Source organism: Pan troglodytes, chromosome 10, assembly GCF_028858775.2.
Source record: "Pan troglodytes isolate AG18354 chromosome 10, NHGRI_mPanTro3-v2.0_pri, whole genome shotgun sequence".
Classification (NCBI taxonomy): Eukaryota; Metazoa; Chordata; class Mammalia; order Primates; family Hominidae; genus Pan; species Pan troglodytes.
The window spans coordinates 87,302,359-87,320,318 of NC_072408.2; the positions used below are offsets into that span (position 1 = coordinate 87,302,359).

General features: G+C 36.9%; 1 protein-coding gene across 3 annotated transcripts in view; it reads left to right on the plus strand.

The window, feature by feature from the left end:
- PTPRQ (protein tyrosine phosphatase receptor type Q) overlaps positions 1–17,960 on the plus strand; it is a 242,317-nt gene that overhangs the window by 67,690 nt on the left and 156,667 nt on the right. The gene's annotated exons all lie outside the window — the stretch shown is intronic.

The window sequence follows — 17,960 nt, forward strand, 5'->3', positions numbered from 1 at the left end:
TTTCATTACCCTATTTATTTATTCACTCATTCATTCATTGAACAATATTGATAGAATACCTATATACTCATGAAGAAGACTCACATAAGACCGTTGCCCTCAAGGGTGTTGTATCTCTTATACTCCCAAGAGATAACTGGATTATATACCCACAAACAAGCAAACAAGGGAATGTTGGGGGAAGGAGGTCTACTTTTGATGGGATGCTTCAGGAAGTTCTCTTTGAAGAAGTGTCATTGAGCTGTGATCCAGTTGACAAGAAAGAGCTTCTTGCCATGTAAAAATCTACAGGGCAGAACTTTCAAGAAGGAGGGAATACCAACTGCACAAGCTCTGTGGGGAAACAAAACTTGTCACTTTGAAGACCAGAAAGGAGGTCAATGTTGCTGGGGATTAGAGAACCAGAGGAGGGTAACAGTGGGGACAGGAAATAAAGTTCAGGAGTCAAGCCATGGTAAGGATTTTGTTTTCATTTTAACTATAAAGGGAGTTCATAGATAATTTAAATCACTTTAGATTCCTTATAAAGAATGAATTGTCAGGGACAAAAGTGTTAGCAGGGATGCTAGGCTATTTTAGTAGTCTGGGAAAGAGATGGTAGTGGCAACAGAGGGGAGAAGTAGGTGGCTTTGAGCTACATTTGGGAAGAAAAACTAACAGGACTTGGTGATGGATTGGCTGTGCAGATAAGAAAAAGAGAAGAATCAAAGATGACTTCTAGATTTTTGAATCAAGTGTGGTTACTACTAGAATTTGATGGCATTGATTAAGTTAGAAAAAAATTTAAATGAAACAGATTAAGTGAGAATCAAGATTTTTCTGGCTGGGATTTTCAGCCCTGCATTATGAGAATAATTGTTTTCTTCTATACAGTGATCATGCTTCCCTTCCTAGAGCTTCCGTGTATATCTAGCATAATGCATAACACACCTAGACAGAAACACATGTGGTTGGATAGCATTTTAAGGGATGCTGTTCACCCAGTTTTTCTCTCTCTGGGTATGAACTCCATGTCAATGGGAGCCTCCTATTCTAGGAACTTAGCTATAACTTTAGTTGTCTATTTATAGTTCCAAAATGTCTAAAGGTACCAGGATTTGTTAGGGATAAGTAATGACAATGTACATTACACCACCTCTTAAGAATATAGCATGGCTCAAATTTTATATGCTACAATTCTGATGTCATATAGAACATGACCTTTTATTTTCTGTAACTGGTTATTTTTGCTTTTTGCAATGATGCTGGGGTTGATGAAAGCACTGATTTTAGATAAACTATTCATTTCTCATTCCCTCTGGGTTTAATTCGGTCTCTTTTGGGTAAATATTCAATCAATTCAAAGTTTAACTCTTCAATTGTACTTTTTCTCTCATCCTTCAAGAGGTATCCTTATCTCATTTTCTGAGGTAGTCTGGGTACAGGGGAAGCCCAATGAAAGTGGGGTGAGGGAATCTCAAATCCGTGATATTGAAACAGAAAAAGTTCCCTTGTCCTGCTCTCGGGGCGTGCGACGGGGGTGTGTCTCAATTCTCTGGTGCCCCCCTGCTCAAACCTCTAGGGGGAGCATGCAGACGGGCAGGTTGTGGGGCTCCGACCCCATGGCAGGGTCTAGGGGTGAATGTTTACAGCTGAAACCCCAGTGGGCGTGTGTTACAGTATGCTCTTTTAGTTTAGCCATCCGTAGGGGGCTTGTGTTAGCTCAGTTAGACCCCCTGCCTTATCGCAAGGACAGAGGGCTTTCTGTATCCCGGGGTTTCTTGCCTTGGAGTACCAGAACTGGATCACACGTGGGCTTGGAGAGCACGATTTATTGAGTGGAGGTAACTCTCAGCAGAGGGGGGGAGCCAGAGGGAAATGGAGTGGGAAGATGGTTTTCCCCTGGAGTCGGGCCACTCAGCAGCGACTCTCCTCCGTCCTCACCCGCCAAACTGTGCGTTGTTCCGCTGGTTGATGGCCTGCTGGCCTGCGGCGTCTGTCAGTGTGTGCTGTTAGGCCGCTGCATTCCTCTCGATGTCCAGCCGTTGTGTCTTACGCCAACGTGTTCCTGTCAATGTCCAGCCGCTTGTGTGTGTGCCCGTTAGGGTCTTGGGATTTTTATAGGCACAGGATGGGGGCGTGGTGGGCCAGGGTGGTGTTGGGAAATGCAACATTTAGGCGGGAAAACAGAAATGCCTGTCCTCATCTAGGTCCCTGGGCACAAACAAGCCCGGGTGTGGGGCCCTAGGCAGAGACCCGCCCTTCTCTACCCAGCACTTCCCTGCCCCCACTCCCATATCAATATTGTGAGAGACGTCACCTGACCTTTTTATGGAATCATTCTGGCACAAACTTGCAGTCACGGCTTCCAGTTTCAAGGTTCCTATTTTCTGTTTTATCCTTGGTCCAACCTCAAGGCTTATTCTAGTCCCCTGGTTCCCTAGCATGTCTGTGTTGAACCTCAGGTAGCTAGATACTCCCAGCTGATTTCTCTGCACCAATCTACAGTGTGAAGGATTTGAGAAAGGTACTTCCACACCCTGCTGTAGCTCTGGATGATCTGCTAGAGGAGCCCTTACGTCTTGCTCGACACAGAGATTTTCTAAGCGGCTTGTCATGTTTATCTCCATCCTGAGAAAAAAGAAAGTCTTCTTTACACTGGGATTTCTCTCCCAAATCTATTCAGGTGTTGTCACCACTTAATCCTTACCCTAAGATCATGGGACACTCCAGTGTGATGGCTTTGCCCTTTTATTTCTCTCACTCTTTTTTTCGTAGTGCAAAATTTTTCCTTTTATCTTTCTTTTGACTGATGGAAATTTCCTTCTTCCGTATACTCTTTCCTTTCTACACCTCAAAGGTCTTAATTTAATTATAACTACTTAATTGTAAAACTCTGTGGTCGCAAATAATCCAGGATTGACTCTTGATGTGTAAATGGAACGTAGAAAACACTTTTCCCTCAGTAAAACTTGGCTTTATTTTACACACACACACACACACACACACTCTCTCTCTCTGCTTTAAAATTTAGTTTGTTCATTGCGGTATTTAAAAGAGACTATTACCTGGCACATAATTGAAACTTAATATTTGTTCAATGGATGAATGAATGAAGAGTATGTTTTAAGTTAGAAACTGTATATATATATATAAATATATATTATACAAATATATTATATATAGTATAATATATATAATATATATTATATAATATATATATTATTTGTATATATATTATACAAATTTTTTTATATATTTGTATATTTTGTATACAAAATATATATTTGTATAATATATATTTTTATATATGACATATATGCAATATAAGTATATGTATATATTATATATGATTATATTACATTAGGTATTATATAATTATTACATATTATTATATATAATTGTTATATATATTTTTTCTCATTGTATTTCTGCAATAAGAATAGTGATGCTTTTTCAGATAATGGATGACTCAGTGGAAAAGAGTAAGATTACATAAAGATAGAACAAAAAAGGATAGACCTTAACATATTCAAGAATATTATCTATAATATATATGTAATATATATAATTAAATATACACATATATTTAAATTTTCAGCATCGTCTTACTAAGATGCTTGCTGGAAGCTTTATGCTTTAGTATCTTACTAACATACTTTAGTGTCTTACTAACATCCTTAGTTGGAAATAGCCCTGTAAGGTATAGTAAGTGTAGCGAAGGGAATGGTCATAATTCTGGATTCCTTCATTAGTGATCACTAATCTTTTTTGGGGACTCTTACCATAATCAGTTTTGGGGAGAGGAGGCAGGTATCACAATGTAATACACATGGGTTTTTAGTCAGTGAGACATGGGTTTGAATCTTGGCTCTGACACTCAGTTATCTTTGGTTCCTGTAAAGTACTTAATAATTGGTAGCTATCATTGTTAGCAGGATTCCTGTTTCAGGAGTCCATAGTTCTCTCATAATTCTCAGTTGCCATTATTTCAGCTGCTCCAATAATTACCAAATTCTTGTAAAAAACATTTATTTGAATATTTCCTTTTTTTTTTTTTTTGAGAGGGGGTCTCGCTCTGTTGCCCAGGCTGGAGAGCAATGGCGCCATCTTGGCTCACTGCAACCTCTGCCTCCTGGGTTCAAGTGATTCTCCTGCCTCAGCCTCCCGAGTAGCTGGGATTACAGGTGCCCATTACCACACCTAGCTAATTTATTTTTATTTCTTTTTATTTTTCACTAGAGATGGGGTTTTGCCATGTTGGCCAGGCTGGTCTTGAACTCCTGACCTCAGGTGATCCTCCTGTCTCAGCCTCCCAAAGTGCTGGGATTACAGGCGTGAGCCACTACACCTGACTGAATATTTCTTTTTTTTTTTTTTGAGTGTGTCTTCAAAATGCAGGCTGCCTATTACATTTATTATATTGGGTAACTTTTTTCTTTATCATGAATATTTCTTGACAAAATAACTCATGAGGGTTAATGTGTAACCATTTTATATCCATTACTGTATGAGTCACATTTGATTTGTAGATGGTATGTTCAGAAATCTGTTTTAATCCATTGCATTTTAAAATGATTTTTCCTTCTGAAGTTTGCTTTGCAAAATAACTTTTATCATCCATCAAGATGGTAAACTAGCATTTCCCCCCTGCAGTTATTGATAAATAACACGTATTTTTCAAATGATACACAGTCCTTGAATTCCTAGGGCAACCACCATTAAATAAATGGATTTCTATTGGAGCACTGTAAGCTTATTGTTTTAATACATTTTGAATTGAGGCATGATGTTCCAGTAGAACTTATTTATTTACTATTTTCTTGAATTCAACTTGTAATTGTTTAGCACTTTTACTTTTAGATGGGTCAGTAAAATTTAACAGTAGTTTTCTTCTTTCTTTAGGAAACTTCTAAGAGAATATACCCTCTATAGCTAAAAGACTGAGGACTGAAAGTGATGCTGAAAGTTCTAACTTATATACAAATCTTGACTCTGAAATGTTTCTCAATTTTCTTAGTAGTAATTATGAGAGGTAATTCTGAAACAGTCTGACAAATGTTTATTAAACTCTGTGGGGAGATATATAACATACAGCACCTTAAAACGATTGACGACTTATTGCAGATAAGATATGCCCATGTGAAATAATTGAAAAACACTTGCCAAAGAATATATTAGGAAGTCAAGATAATTCTAATGCAGCTCTTTATTAAATATCACTGGTCAAATAATTCCCTCAGTAACATAAAAGATTACCTTTGTAAATGGACTTCTGAATCCTAAAAAAGTATACCTACTCTAGTTTCTCCAAGTTTTCTAAAAGATTTTCACCGTGTTAAAAATGACCTCATGGTTACTGCATATAATATAGATCAATCATCAGAATGGGAAGGGGGCCATTTCAGATTTTCTGAAGTTATATCCATTTTGGAGTGAAAGTGGTAAAGATAGATTTGTGAATTAGGAGAGCATCTCAGTGGAGGCAGTGTATGAAGGCAGCAGGAATGACTGTCAAGAGTTTGACAAGTAGCATTATAGACATGGAGTACTGAGGTTAAGTTGGGAAGATGAAAGAAAGAAATACAGATAGATGGAGCGGTAGAGCATATGAATGCTCTTTAGGGCTTAATATGAGGTTTCTAGTGGGATGACCAATGTTCTGACCAATGTTCTCTCTCAACTCTTTCCTGATAGTCATTTTTCTGAATCACTCTGAAGCTTGAGTGCCAAGGTCAAGCCCATGGCCACTCATGATTTGCAAGTGGGTCATAAATTTAGAATTGATTGTCAGTGTTAAAAAAATGAGTAGATCTCTTGTAAAACTTCAATTTCCTTTGTTTCTTATAAAAATCAGAACACTTTTGCCATATTTCCTGTGGCAAAAAAAAATCAGCAGAGTTGAATGGTGGCTGTCTTTTATTTGAAGCATTTGCTTAGTTGTTTACCGTGGTTCCCATCACACCCTCTTATTTCATTTTAACTGAAAGAAAATTTTGTAGGTACATAGTAGGTTTATATATTTATGGGGTACATGAGATACTTTGATACAAGCGTGTAACAAGTAATAACAACATCATGGAAAATGGGGTATCCATCCCCTCAAGCATTTGTCCTTAGTGTTATAAACAATCCAATTTTACTCTTTTAGTTATTTTATAATGTACAATTAATTATTATTTATTATAATCACCCTGTTGCACTGTCAAATACTAGATCATATTCATTCTTTCTATTTTTTTATACCCATTAACCATCCCCGCTTTCCCCACCCCTCCTCACTACCCTTCCCACCTTCTGGTAACCATGCTTCTACTGTCTATCTCTATAAATTCAATTGTTTTGATATTTAGCATCCACAAATAAATGAGAACATGTGAAGTTTGTCATTTGTGCCTGACTTATTTGACTTAACACAATGACCATGATGGCATCTCATTCTTTTTTATTGCTGCATAGTACTCCATTGCGTATAGATGTACCACATTTTCTTTATCGAGTCAACCATTGATGGACATTTTGGTTGCTTCCAAATCTTGGCTATTGTGAAGAGTACTGCAACAAACATGTAAGTGCAGATATCTCTTCCATATACTGATTTCCTTTCTTTTGGCTATATACCCAGCAGTAGGATTGCTAGATTTTACATTAGCTCTATTTTTAGTTTTTTGAGGACCTTCCAAACTGTTCTCCGTAGTGATTTTACTAATTTGTATTCCCACCAACAGTGTACAAGGGTTCCCTTTTCTTCACATTCTCTCCAACATTTGTTATTGCCTGTCTTTTGGAGAAGAGCTATTTTAACTGGGGTGAGATGGTATCTCACTGTAGTTTTGATTTGCATTTCTCTGATGATCAATGATGTTGAGCACCTTTTCATAAGCCCCCTTGACATCTGTATGTCATCTTTTGAGAAATGTCTATTCAAATATTTTGTCCATTTTTGATTGGATTGTTAGTTCTTTTTCCTGTAGAGTTGTTTGAGCTGCTTATGCATTCTGGTTATTAATCCCTTGTCAGACTGATAGTTTGCAAATATTTTCTCCTATTCTGTGGGTTGTCTTTTCTCTTTGTTGATTGTTTTCTTTGCTGTACAGAAGCTCTTTAACTAGTTGTGATCCTGTTTGTCCGTTTTTGCTTTGGTTGCCTATGCTTGTGGGGTATTACTCAAGAAATTTTCACCCAGATCAATATCCTGGAGATTTTACCCAATGCAATAGTTTCATAGTTTGAGGTCTTAGATTTAAGTCTTTAATCCATTTTGATTTAATTTTTGTATATGGTGAAAGATGGAGGTAAAGTTTCATTCTTCTGCATATGGATATCCAGTTTTCCCAGCACCATTTATTGAAGAGACTGTCCTTTATCCAATGTATGTTCTTGGCATCTTTAGCAAGAATGAGTTCATCGTAGGTATGTGAACTTGTTTCTGCATTCTCTATTCTGTTCCATTGGTCTATGTGTCTGTTTTTATGCCAGTACCATACTATTTTGGTTACTATAACTCTGTAGTATAATTTGAAGTCAGATAATGCGATTCCTCCAGTTTTTTCTTTTTGCTTAGGATAGCTTTGTTATTCTGGGTCTTTCATGGTTCCATATAAATTTTAGGATATTTTTTCTATTTCTGTGAAGAATGTCTTTGATATTTTGACAGAGATTGCATTGCATCTGTAGATTGCTTTGGGTAGTATAGATAGGATATTTTAATAATAGTGATTCTTCCACCCCATGACATCGAATAGCTTTCCATTTTTTGGTGTCCTCTTCACTTTTTTTCATCAATGTTTTGTAGTTTTTATTATAGAGAACTTTTACTTCCTGCCACCAAACCTTATTTTAAACGAAACTTTTTAGTCATTTATTTTACTTGTCTGAATCTTGAGTTATTAACTGTTGATTTAGGCAATCTTCTCATCAAGTTTTTGAAATGCAGAACACAGAGAGTTTGTGATTTCTTTGCATGTCAGACTTAGGGAACAAAATGTCTCAGAAAGCTGAAGGAACTGAATCAAGAATAGTGCTATTAACTTAAAAATCTCACAATCTAAAAATTTAGAAAGGAGACTTTATTTCTTTTAAAGGATGACAGCCTTTAAGGTGGCCATCTCTCAGACTGGGAAGTGTGCCTCCAGCAAAGACTGGAGTTGGGCACTTTGAAGGAGGAGGGATCGGGGTAGGAGCTTTATGCGGAAAGGGTTAGCTAAACATACATATTTAACCTGCTACAGGAGGAGCTATGAATATTCAGGAAGGTGGTCCTGACACATGTGTATTGAACAAACATGTATGTAACAAATGATCCATGTTCACTTTGGGGTTGAGACTTCACATTTAAATGTGTTACGATTAGGTCCTATACATCAAATGATTTTTTCAGTACACAAAGTCATTCAAGTGCACAGCCTCTGTAAATTAGCCAGAACCAGTCCATGGTCAGTGGTCTTATCAGGAGAAAGTTACTGAAATCAGTATCTTGTCCAATCAAAGCTGTAATTATGGCTTGTGGAACAGGGGGTCAGTTAGTCTCTGTCTGATGGTGAGCTACAATTGTTTTAATATTGCTTATCTTGAGGCCAGTGCTTGTTTAACTGCTAGAGAAAAATAAAACCTATGGCAGTTAGAGCATAGGTTAAGTGTGTGTTTTGGGTGGGGATTGGGGGGGGATACATGTCTTAACCCTTGCCTGACATGGCCATATGTCATGTTTATAATTTGGTATCTTATTGTCACGAAGAGTCTGTTCTCTCAGCCTCGTGGTCTCTATTTCATATGGTTTGGTTGTGTCCCCACCCAACTCTCATCTCATGTTGAATTGTATCTCCCATAATTTCCACATGTTGTTGGAGGGACTGGTAGGAGATAATTGAATCCTGTGGCGGTTTCCCCCATATGGTTCTCATGGTAGTGAATAAGTCTCATCAGACCTGATGGTTTTTTTTTTTTTTGTATTTTATGTCTTTAATCACATATTACTTTTAATACAATTTTTGAAAATTATACTTTAAGTTTTAGGGTACATGTGCACAACGTGCAGGTTTGTTACATATCTATACATGTGCCATGTTGGTGTGCGGTACCCATTAACTCACCATTTAACATTAGGTATATCTCCTAATGCTATCCCTCCCCCCTCCCCCCACCCCACAACAGGCCCCGGTGTGTGATGTTCCCCTTCCTGTGTCCATGTGTTCTCATTGTTCAATTCCCACCTATGAGTGAGAACATGCGGTGTTTGGTTTTTTGTCCTTGTGAGAGTTTGCTGAGAATGATGGTTTCCAGCTTCATCCATGTCCCTACAAAGGACATGAACTCATCATTTTTTATGGCTGCATAGTATTCCGTGGTGTATATGTGCCACATTTTCTTAATCCAGTCTATCATTGTTGGACATTTGGCTTGGTTCCAAGTCTTTGTTGTTGTGAATAGTGCCACAATAAACATACGTGTGCATGTGTCTTTATAGCAGTGTGTTTTATAATCCTTTGGGTATATATCCAGTAATGGGATGGCTGGGTCAAATGGTATTTCTAGTTCTAGATCCCTGAGGAATCGCCACACTGACTTCCACAATGGTTGAACTAGTTTACAGTCCCACCAGCCGTGTAAAAGTGTTCCTATTTCTCCACATCCTCTCCAGCATCTGTTGTTTCCTGACTTTTTAATGATCACCATTCTAACTGGTGTGAGATGGTATCTCATTGTGGTTTTGATTTGCATTTCTCTGATGGCCAGTGATGATGAGCATTTTTTCATGTGTCTTTTGGCTGCATAAATGTCTTCTTTTGAGAAGTGTCTGTTCATATCCTTTGCCCACGTTTTGATGGGGTTGTTTGTTTTTTTCTTGTAAATTTTGTTTGAGTTCTTTGTAGATTCTGGATATTAGCCCTTTGTCAGATGAATACATTGCAAAAATTTTCTCCCATTCTGAAGGTTGCCTGTTCACTCTGATGGTAGTTTCTTTTGCTGTGCAGAAGCTCTTTAGTTTAATTAGATCCCATTTGTCAATTTTGGCTTTGGTTGCCATTGCTTTTTGTGTTTTAGACATGAAGTCCTTGCCCATGCCTATGTCCTGAATGGTATTGCTTAGGTTTTCTCCTAGAGTTTTTATGGTTTTAGGTCTAACATTTAAGTCGTTAATCCATCTTGAATTAATTTTTGTATAAGGTGTAAGGAAGGGATCCAGTTTCAGCTTTCTACATATGGCTAGCCAGTTTTCCCAGCACCATTTATTAAATAGGGAATCCTTTCCCCATTGCTTGTTTTTGTCAGGTTTGTCAAAGATCAGATAGTTGTAGATATAAGGCATTATTTCTGAGGGCTCTGTTCTGTTCCATTGATCTATATCTCTGTTTTGGTACCAGTACCATGCTGTTTTGGTTACTGTAGCCTTGTAGTGTAGTTTGAAGTCAGGTAGCGTGATGCCTCCACCTTTGTTCTTTTGCCTTAGGATTGACTTGGCAATGCGGGCTCTTTTTTGGTTCCATATGAACTTTAAAGTAGTTTTTTCCAATTCTGTGAAGAAAGGCATTGGTAGCTTGATGGGGATGGCATAGAATCCATAAATTACCTTGGGAGTGTGGCCATTTTCACGATATTGATTCTTCCTACCATGAGCATGGAATGTTCTTCCATTTGTTTGTATCCTCTTTTAATTCATTGAGCAGTGGTTTGTAGTTCTCCTTGAAGAGGTCCTTCATGTCCCTTATAAGTTGGATTCCTAGGTATTTTATTCTCTTTGAAGCAATTGTGAATGGGAGTTCACTCATGATTTGGCTATCTGTTTGTCTGTTATTGGTGTGTAAGAATGCTTGTGATTTTTGTACATTGATTTTGTATCCTGAGACTTTGCTGAAGTTGCCTATCAGCTTAAGGAGACTTTGGGCTGAGACGATGGGGTTTTCTAGATATACAATCATGTCATCTGCAAACAGGGACAATTTGACTTCCTCTTTTCCTAATTGAATACCATTTATTTCCTTCTCCTGCCTAATTGCCCTGGGCAGAACTTCCAACACTATGTTGAATAGGAGTGGTGAGAGAGGGCATCCCTGTCTTGTGCCACTTTTCAAAGGGAATGCTTCCAGTTTTTGCCCATTCAGTATGATATTGGCTGTGGGTTTGTCATAGATAGCTCTTATTATTTTGAGATACGTCCCATCAATACCTAATTTATTGAGAGTTTTTGACGTGAAGGGCTGTTGAATTTTGTCAAAGGCCTTTTCTGCATCTATTGAGATAATCATGTGGTTTTTGTCTTTGGTTCTGTTTATATGCTGGATTATGTTTATTGATTTGTGTATGTTGAGCCAGCCTTGCATCCCAGGGATGAAGCCCACTTGATCATGGTGGATAAGCTTTTTGATGTGCTGCTGGATTTGGTTTGCCAGTATTTTATTGAGGATTTTTGCATCAATATTCATCAGGGATATTCACGTAAAATTCTCTTTTTTTGTTGTGTCTCTGCCAGGCTTTGGTATCAGGATGATGCTGGCATCATAAAATGAGTTAGGGAGGATTCCCTCTTTTTCTATCAATTGGAATAGTTTCAGAAGGAATGGTACCAGCTCCTCCTTGTACCTCTGGTAGAATTCGGCTGTGAATTTTTCTGGTCCTGGACTTTTTCTGGTTGGTAAGCTATTAATTATTGCCTCAATTTCAGAGCCTGTTATTGGTCTATTCAGAGATTCAACTTCTTCCTGGTTTAGTCTTGGGAGGGTGTATGTGTCGAGGAATTTCTCCATTTCTTCTAGATTTTCTGGTTTATTTGCATAGAGGTGTTTATAGTGTTCTCTCATGGTAGTTTGTATTTCTGTGGGATCGGTGGTGATATCCCCTTTAGCATTTTTTATTGCATCTATTTGATTCTTCTCTCTTTCCTTCTTTATTAGTCTTGCTAGTGGTCTATCAATTTTGTTGATCTTTTCAAAAAGCCAGTTCCTGGATTCATTGATTTTTTTGAAGGGTTTTTTGTGTTTCTATTTCCTTCAGTTCTGCTCTGATCTTAGTTATTTCTTGCTTTCTGCTAGCTTTTGAATGTGTTTGCTCTTGCTTCTCTAGTTCTTTTGATTGTGATGTTAGGGTGTCAATTTTAGATCTTTCCTGCTTTCTCTTGTGGGCATTTAGTACTATAAATTTCCCTCTACACACTGCTTTGAATGTGTCCCAGATATTCTGGTATGTTGTGTCTTTGTTCTCATTGGTTTCAAAGAACATCTTTATTTCTGCCTTCATTTCGTTATGTACCCAGTAGTCATTCAGGAGCAGGGTGTTCAGTTTCCATGTAGTTGAGCAGTTTTGAGAGAGTTTCTTAATCCTGAGTTCTAGTTTGATTGCACTGTGATCTGAGAGATAGTTTTTTATAATTTCTGTTCTTTTACATTTGCTGAGGAGTGCTTTACTTCCAACTATGTGGTCAATTTTGGAATAGGTGTGGTGTGGTGCTGAAAAGAATGCATATTCTGTTGATTTGGGATGGAGAGTTCTGTATATGTCTGTTAGGTCTGCTTGGTGCAGAGCTGAGTTCCATTCCTGCATATCCTTGTTAACTTTCTGTCTCATTGATCTGTCTAATGTTGACAGGGGGTGTTAAAGTCTCCCATTATTATTGTGTGGGAGTCTAAGTCTCTTTCTAGGTCTCGAAGGACTTGGTTTATGAATCTGGGTGCTCCTGTATTGGGTGCGTATATATTTAGGATCGATAGCTCTTCTTGTTGAATTGATTCCTTTACCATTATGTAATGGCCTTCTTTGTCTCTTTTGATCTTTGTTGGTTTAAAGTCTGTTTTATCAGAGACTAGGTTTGCAACCTCTGCCTTTTCTTGTTTTCCATTTGCTTGGTAGATCTTCCTCCATCCCTTTATTTTGAGCCTATGTGTGTCTCTGCATGTCAGATGGGTTTCCTGAATACAGAACACTGATGAGACCTGATGGTTTTACAAGGGGTTTCCCCTTTCGCTTGGCTTTCATCCTTTCTTGCCTGTCGCCATTAAGACATGCCTTTTGCCTGCTGCCATGATTGTGAGGCCTCCTAAGCCACATGGAACTGTGAGTCCATTAAACTTCTTTTTCTTTATGAATTACCAGTCTCAGGTATGTCTTTATCAGCAGCGTAAAAACAGAATATCGCACAATTTTAGCATTAATTTAGGTCAGCTGTTGTGTCTAACAGTAAGCGGTGGGGGGTATACTGAGGTGTGTCTGACCTCCCATCCTGTCATGGCCAGAAACTCCATTGTTTTTAAGATTCAGTTGGTTGACAGGCTTAGGATTGTATTTTTAGTTTACCGTGTACTAGTTACCATTTTGAGACAAATGTTTCTTACATATTTTTTTCTTTTTCAAAAATACCACAAAGAAAAGAATATTATCCCCATTTTATAGTTGTGGAAATGTTCTTGATGAGATTAAGGACACAGGTAAGGTTACAGAGCTAAGGATGACAGAATCAGAATTCACACCCAGATCTGTGTTACTCTCAAATTATGCTTTTACTACACCAATAGGGATATGTGTTATAATTGGCCTTTGTTCTAAACATAAAACAGTGCATTTATAGGATTATAGAAGTCTGAATTTGGTAACAGCATGTGTGAAAAATATTTAGGGAGTTTAAGTAAGCTTATTGCATCAACTCATGTGGGATATTTCTACTAAAAAATTATTGGCTTAATATTGGTCTGTGTTCATTGATGGACTGTATCTATTATGACAGAATGATAATTACACTATTTCATGAGTCAAACCAGTTGGATTACTGGTTAGTACAGTTTGAATACACAGAGTAGAGCTTGTTCAGGGAGAAGTGATGAAGATGGTGGAAATCCTCAGAATCAAGGCATATGCGGAACTATTGAAATAAGGGAACAGGTCAAGATTACTGATAGTCAAGATTCTTTTTGTTTCAAGTACTGGACTCATCCTAAATTGGCTTAAGCAAAAATGGGAATATATTGATACATATAGCTGAAATGTCCTGATAATGTTATCAGGTGTGGTTAACAGCAAGAAGCTTGATGTGGTCAACAATGAGATGGCCTTTGTGTCTTGTGTATAATGGCACAGGATAAAAGTGGGAGTAGATAAAGCTGGAGAGCTGGTTAGGCCATATACATTGAGTCTTGAAGCCAGAATAAGAAGTTTGAATTTTCTTGCGAGTGCAGCGGAAAGCCCGTGGAATGTTTTCTCCAGGAGTGTGATCATACATCTTTGGGTACATGGTTTAAATAAAATTTTAAAATTCTGTGTAATACTAACAGTCATATTCTCTCTCTCTGTCTCTCTCTCTCTCTCTCTCTCTCTCTCTCTGTCTCTGTCACTCTCAGGTTTCTTACTCTGTGTATGTGTATGTGGTTCTACTTATAAGAAGTCAATTTATTACTGAATTGCCTTAGTTCTCCCTTCCTAAATAATGTGGATACTATAAAAAACAATGGGAGTATACTACTGATTATTATTATAATACGTACTTGACCTACTGAAAAGCTCAGTTCCCTTTCTATAATTCTCATAACATTTGTATTTTCTTGTTTAATAAGGATCTTCCTGCGAGTTGGTGAGGTCTAGTGTAGTGACTGTACTTTATCACAAGTCACTAGCTCAGTGCCTGAAACATAGTAAGTATTCTAAACAATTTTTAAAAGATAGCATCAAAAATCTAGAGGAGAAACCACATGGACATATTTCAGCATGTTTGTGGTCAATCAATTTTAATTTAACCTCTCTAATGCTCTGGATTTCCACAGTTCTATGCCCCATCCTATCTGTGCTTTCTCTGGTATATGGATCTTCACATAAAAATCAAAATCTATGGAGACAGGGTATGAATTGGAACCCAGAATTGGCCATCTCAGAGAAGCAGGTGTTTACAGAAAGCAAGATTGCAGAGAGGCTAGATTTGGGAGCTAAAGCTTTGGTTGGAGGAAACTAAGTTGGAGAACTAGTTCTGTACATTGGAATTCCAGAAACTTTGAGAAGAGTCAGTTGGACATATCAGTCCAAAGACTATTAGTGTGGTTTTTGTATGGTGGATAGAATTATGTGGGTACAGAATTGGAAAGTGATAAGAATTTCCCCAAAAAATATATATAGTAAGGTGAAGGTGATTTCACAGACAATTAAGATCAAATGTATAATGTATATGGCTTTCTGTAGCTTCTGCTTGATCAAAGGCCAAAATAGTAAATTTAAAGGTTTGCCCATCCTCCAAGTCTTCCATAAGCAACACTTTCCACAGCTTTTTAGAGGAACTGAAGAACAGACAGTTTGAAATTATGTTCTTTGGGGAGAGCCAGGAGTAACAATATTACAAATTTGTAGTAAGGCAAGTACCATGTGTTTAAAAATTTTTTAAAGCAGGGGCTAACGTTGATACTATTTGGTTACATTTAAGAGTCCTAACCAGGACTTTCTCTAAGAAATGAAAATTAATGAGCTTTTGTTTTTTTAAAGCCTTATGATGAGAAATTAATGTGGTGATCAGATATTTGAAACTATTGAAGAAAAAATGAAAGAAAATATCTTTAGTAAAGTGGAAGGGCACTGATTTACTGAAAAAAATTATTTAAGTAATTTTTTCCAACCTTTAGAGCTTTATGCTTATAAATAAAAAGCCTCTACTAAAAGACATTCCACCACTGATTATATTTTAAAGCTTGCTATACATTAAGCACTTTGCATCACCTTAGCTTTTTTTAAAAATCATTTTTGTTTCTACAACACATGGCAAACTTTCAGTAAAAAGGCCATCTTTCTTATTTCTTGACTAAATGTGTTAAAAGACACTTTCATTTATAAAATTAATTTTATGATTATATTTATAGAACCTGTAACTTTTGAAAATTTCCAGTAGAAAAATGTTTTGAAAAATATTTATACTATGTTAACCCTGTCAAGTAATTGTTAGCCTTGTATTCATCTGAACACAATTTAATTTACACCAAAGTTATTTAATTCATTATTATACTATACTATTATTGGTCACAAAAATTGACTCTTTTCCAAATAAAAGTTGTGTTCTAACATTTAATTCATGATGCTTTAAAGTATTAAATATTATGCTTTGCTCTCCCTTTGTACAAAATTGATAAGTTCTCAAGCAGACAGGGAAGAAACATGAATAATTATTCCCATATTATCATTAATAATCATATATAATCCATAAATTCCATACTTATAGAAACTAAATTAAAAATTTACAAAAGAGAAAAACAAAACTAATAAGTAATTTAAAATACAGAGTTAAAAAAGAAATGGGGAGATGATCCAGAAAAAGGAGAAAAAGCACATTTAATTTAATGTTAGGAATGAAAAAGGAGACATAACTACAGATAACTCAAAAATTAAGAGATATCTTTAATCTCAGCACTTTGGGAGGCCAAGGTGGGCAGATGGCTTGATCCCAGGAGTCTGAGACCAGCGTGGGCACCATAACTACAGATATCTAAAAATTAAGAAATATCTGTAATCCCAGCACTTTGGGAGGCCAAGGTGGGCAGATGGCTTGAACCCAGGAGTTTGCGATCAGCCTGGGCACCATGGTGAGACCCCATCTCTAGAAAAAATAACCAGGTATGGTAACATATGCTTGTAGTCCCAGCTATTCAGGAGACTGAGATGGGAGGATCACCTGAGCCTGGGGTTGGGGCCATCGACGCTGCAGTGAGTTGTGATCATACCACTGCACTCCAGCCTGGGTCACAGAGTGAGACTCTGTCTCATAAATAAATAAATAAATAAATGGACATTTAAAATAACCTTATGACAATAAGTTTCAAATGGATGAAATCTTAAGCTTCTAGTAAGATATAACTTATACACTTTGTAAAAGAAAATAAAAATATCTGAATAGTTTATAAGCTTTAAAGGAGAGAAACGGGTAGTTAATAATTGTGTATTCCTCCAATAGCCCGTTTTCTGAAGTATTTTACTCAAATTTTGGAGCCCTAATGGGATGATAATATGTGGCTATAAACCCATTGAAGCCAGAGGTTATGTCTTTGTCACCTTCATATTTCCATCACAGAGTATAATAACTTATATTTTAGGCCCTCAATAAATGCTTGTTGAAATAATGAAAGAAAGAAGTATTGTACATTTAAAAGTCTTGTTTTTTTCTAATCTCACTAATCTTTGAGCACCCCTGGGAAGTCATTTTTCATGTTTTTGATCAGTTTCCTCTCCTGTTGTCCTCAGAAATTTTCCCAAATCATCTCTATTTTCAAGCCCTTTGCTAAATCTCACTCATCTCATTCAAAGCAGACAAACCCAGCTTCCATTCTAAACTTAAAGTTGAGGTGACTATCTCAAAAATTTGACTATTTCAAATTCCTGCTTCCAGAATCCATCAACTCATTTACATCCATTCTCAGAGGATGAAATCTCTCTCTTTCAGTTCAAGTGCAATCCTTCCTCCTGCCTTCTGGATCCTAATTCCTTGTGTCTGCTCTAAAGCTATCTATGGATTATTAGTGTATGCTTCCTCAGCTTCAAACTCATTCTCTTCAGTGGCTTTGTCCTTTAATCTTTTAAATGTATCTTTCCTACCAAAAGCAAACAAGCAAAACAAAGCCAAACCAAACCAAACCAAGTTAGCCAGTCAACCAAATGATGACAATAGGAACAATAACAACAAATGAATACCCTGCTTTGACTCAGACTGTCTCTGAGATGCTAGAACAGCTTTAGGAACGTGCAACTGTTTATGCCTTGCTATTTTGGGATTATTTAATACATAATCACTAGCCTACTGATGCTAGCAAGTTGTGCAGAGTAATTATGCTAAAGTACAACATAGAAGAGTAGTTTCCTTATATAATGGGAAAATTAATGAACATCACTCGTTCATATGAGGAAAAAAATAATCTAATAAAGAGTCAAGTAAGTGAGTGTTCACATTCTTCATTTTGGGGAGTTCTATTTAGTGAGTGAAAGGATTAATCTAGAACATTTAGATAATAACTGATTAAAGTTTTAAAAATAAA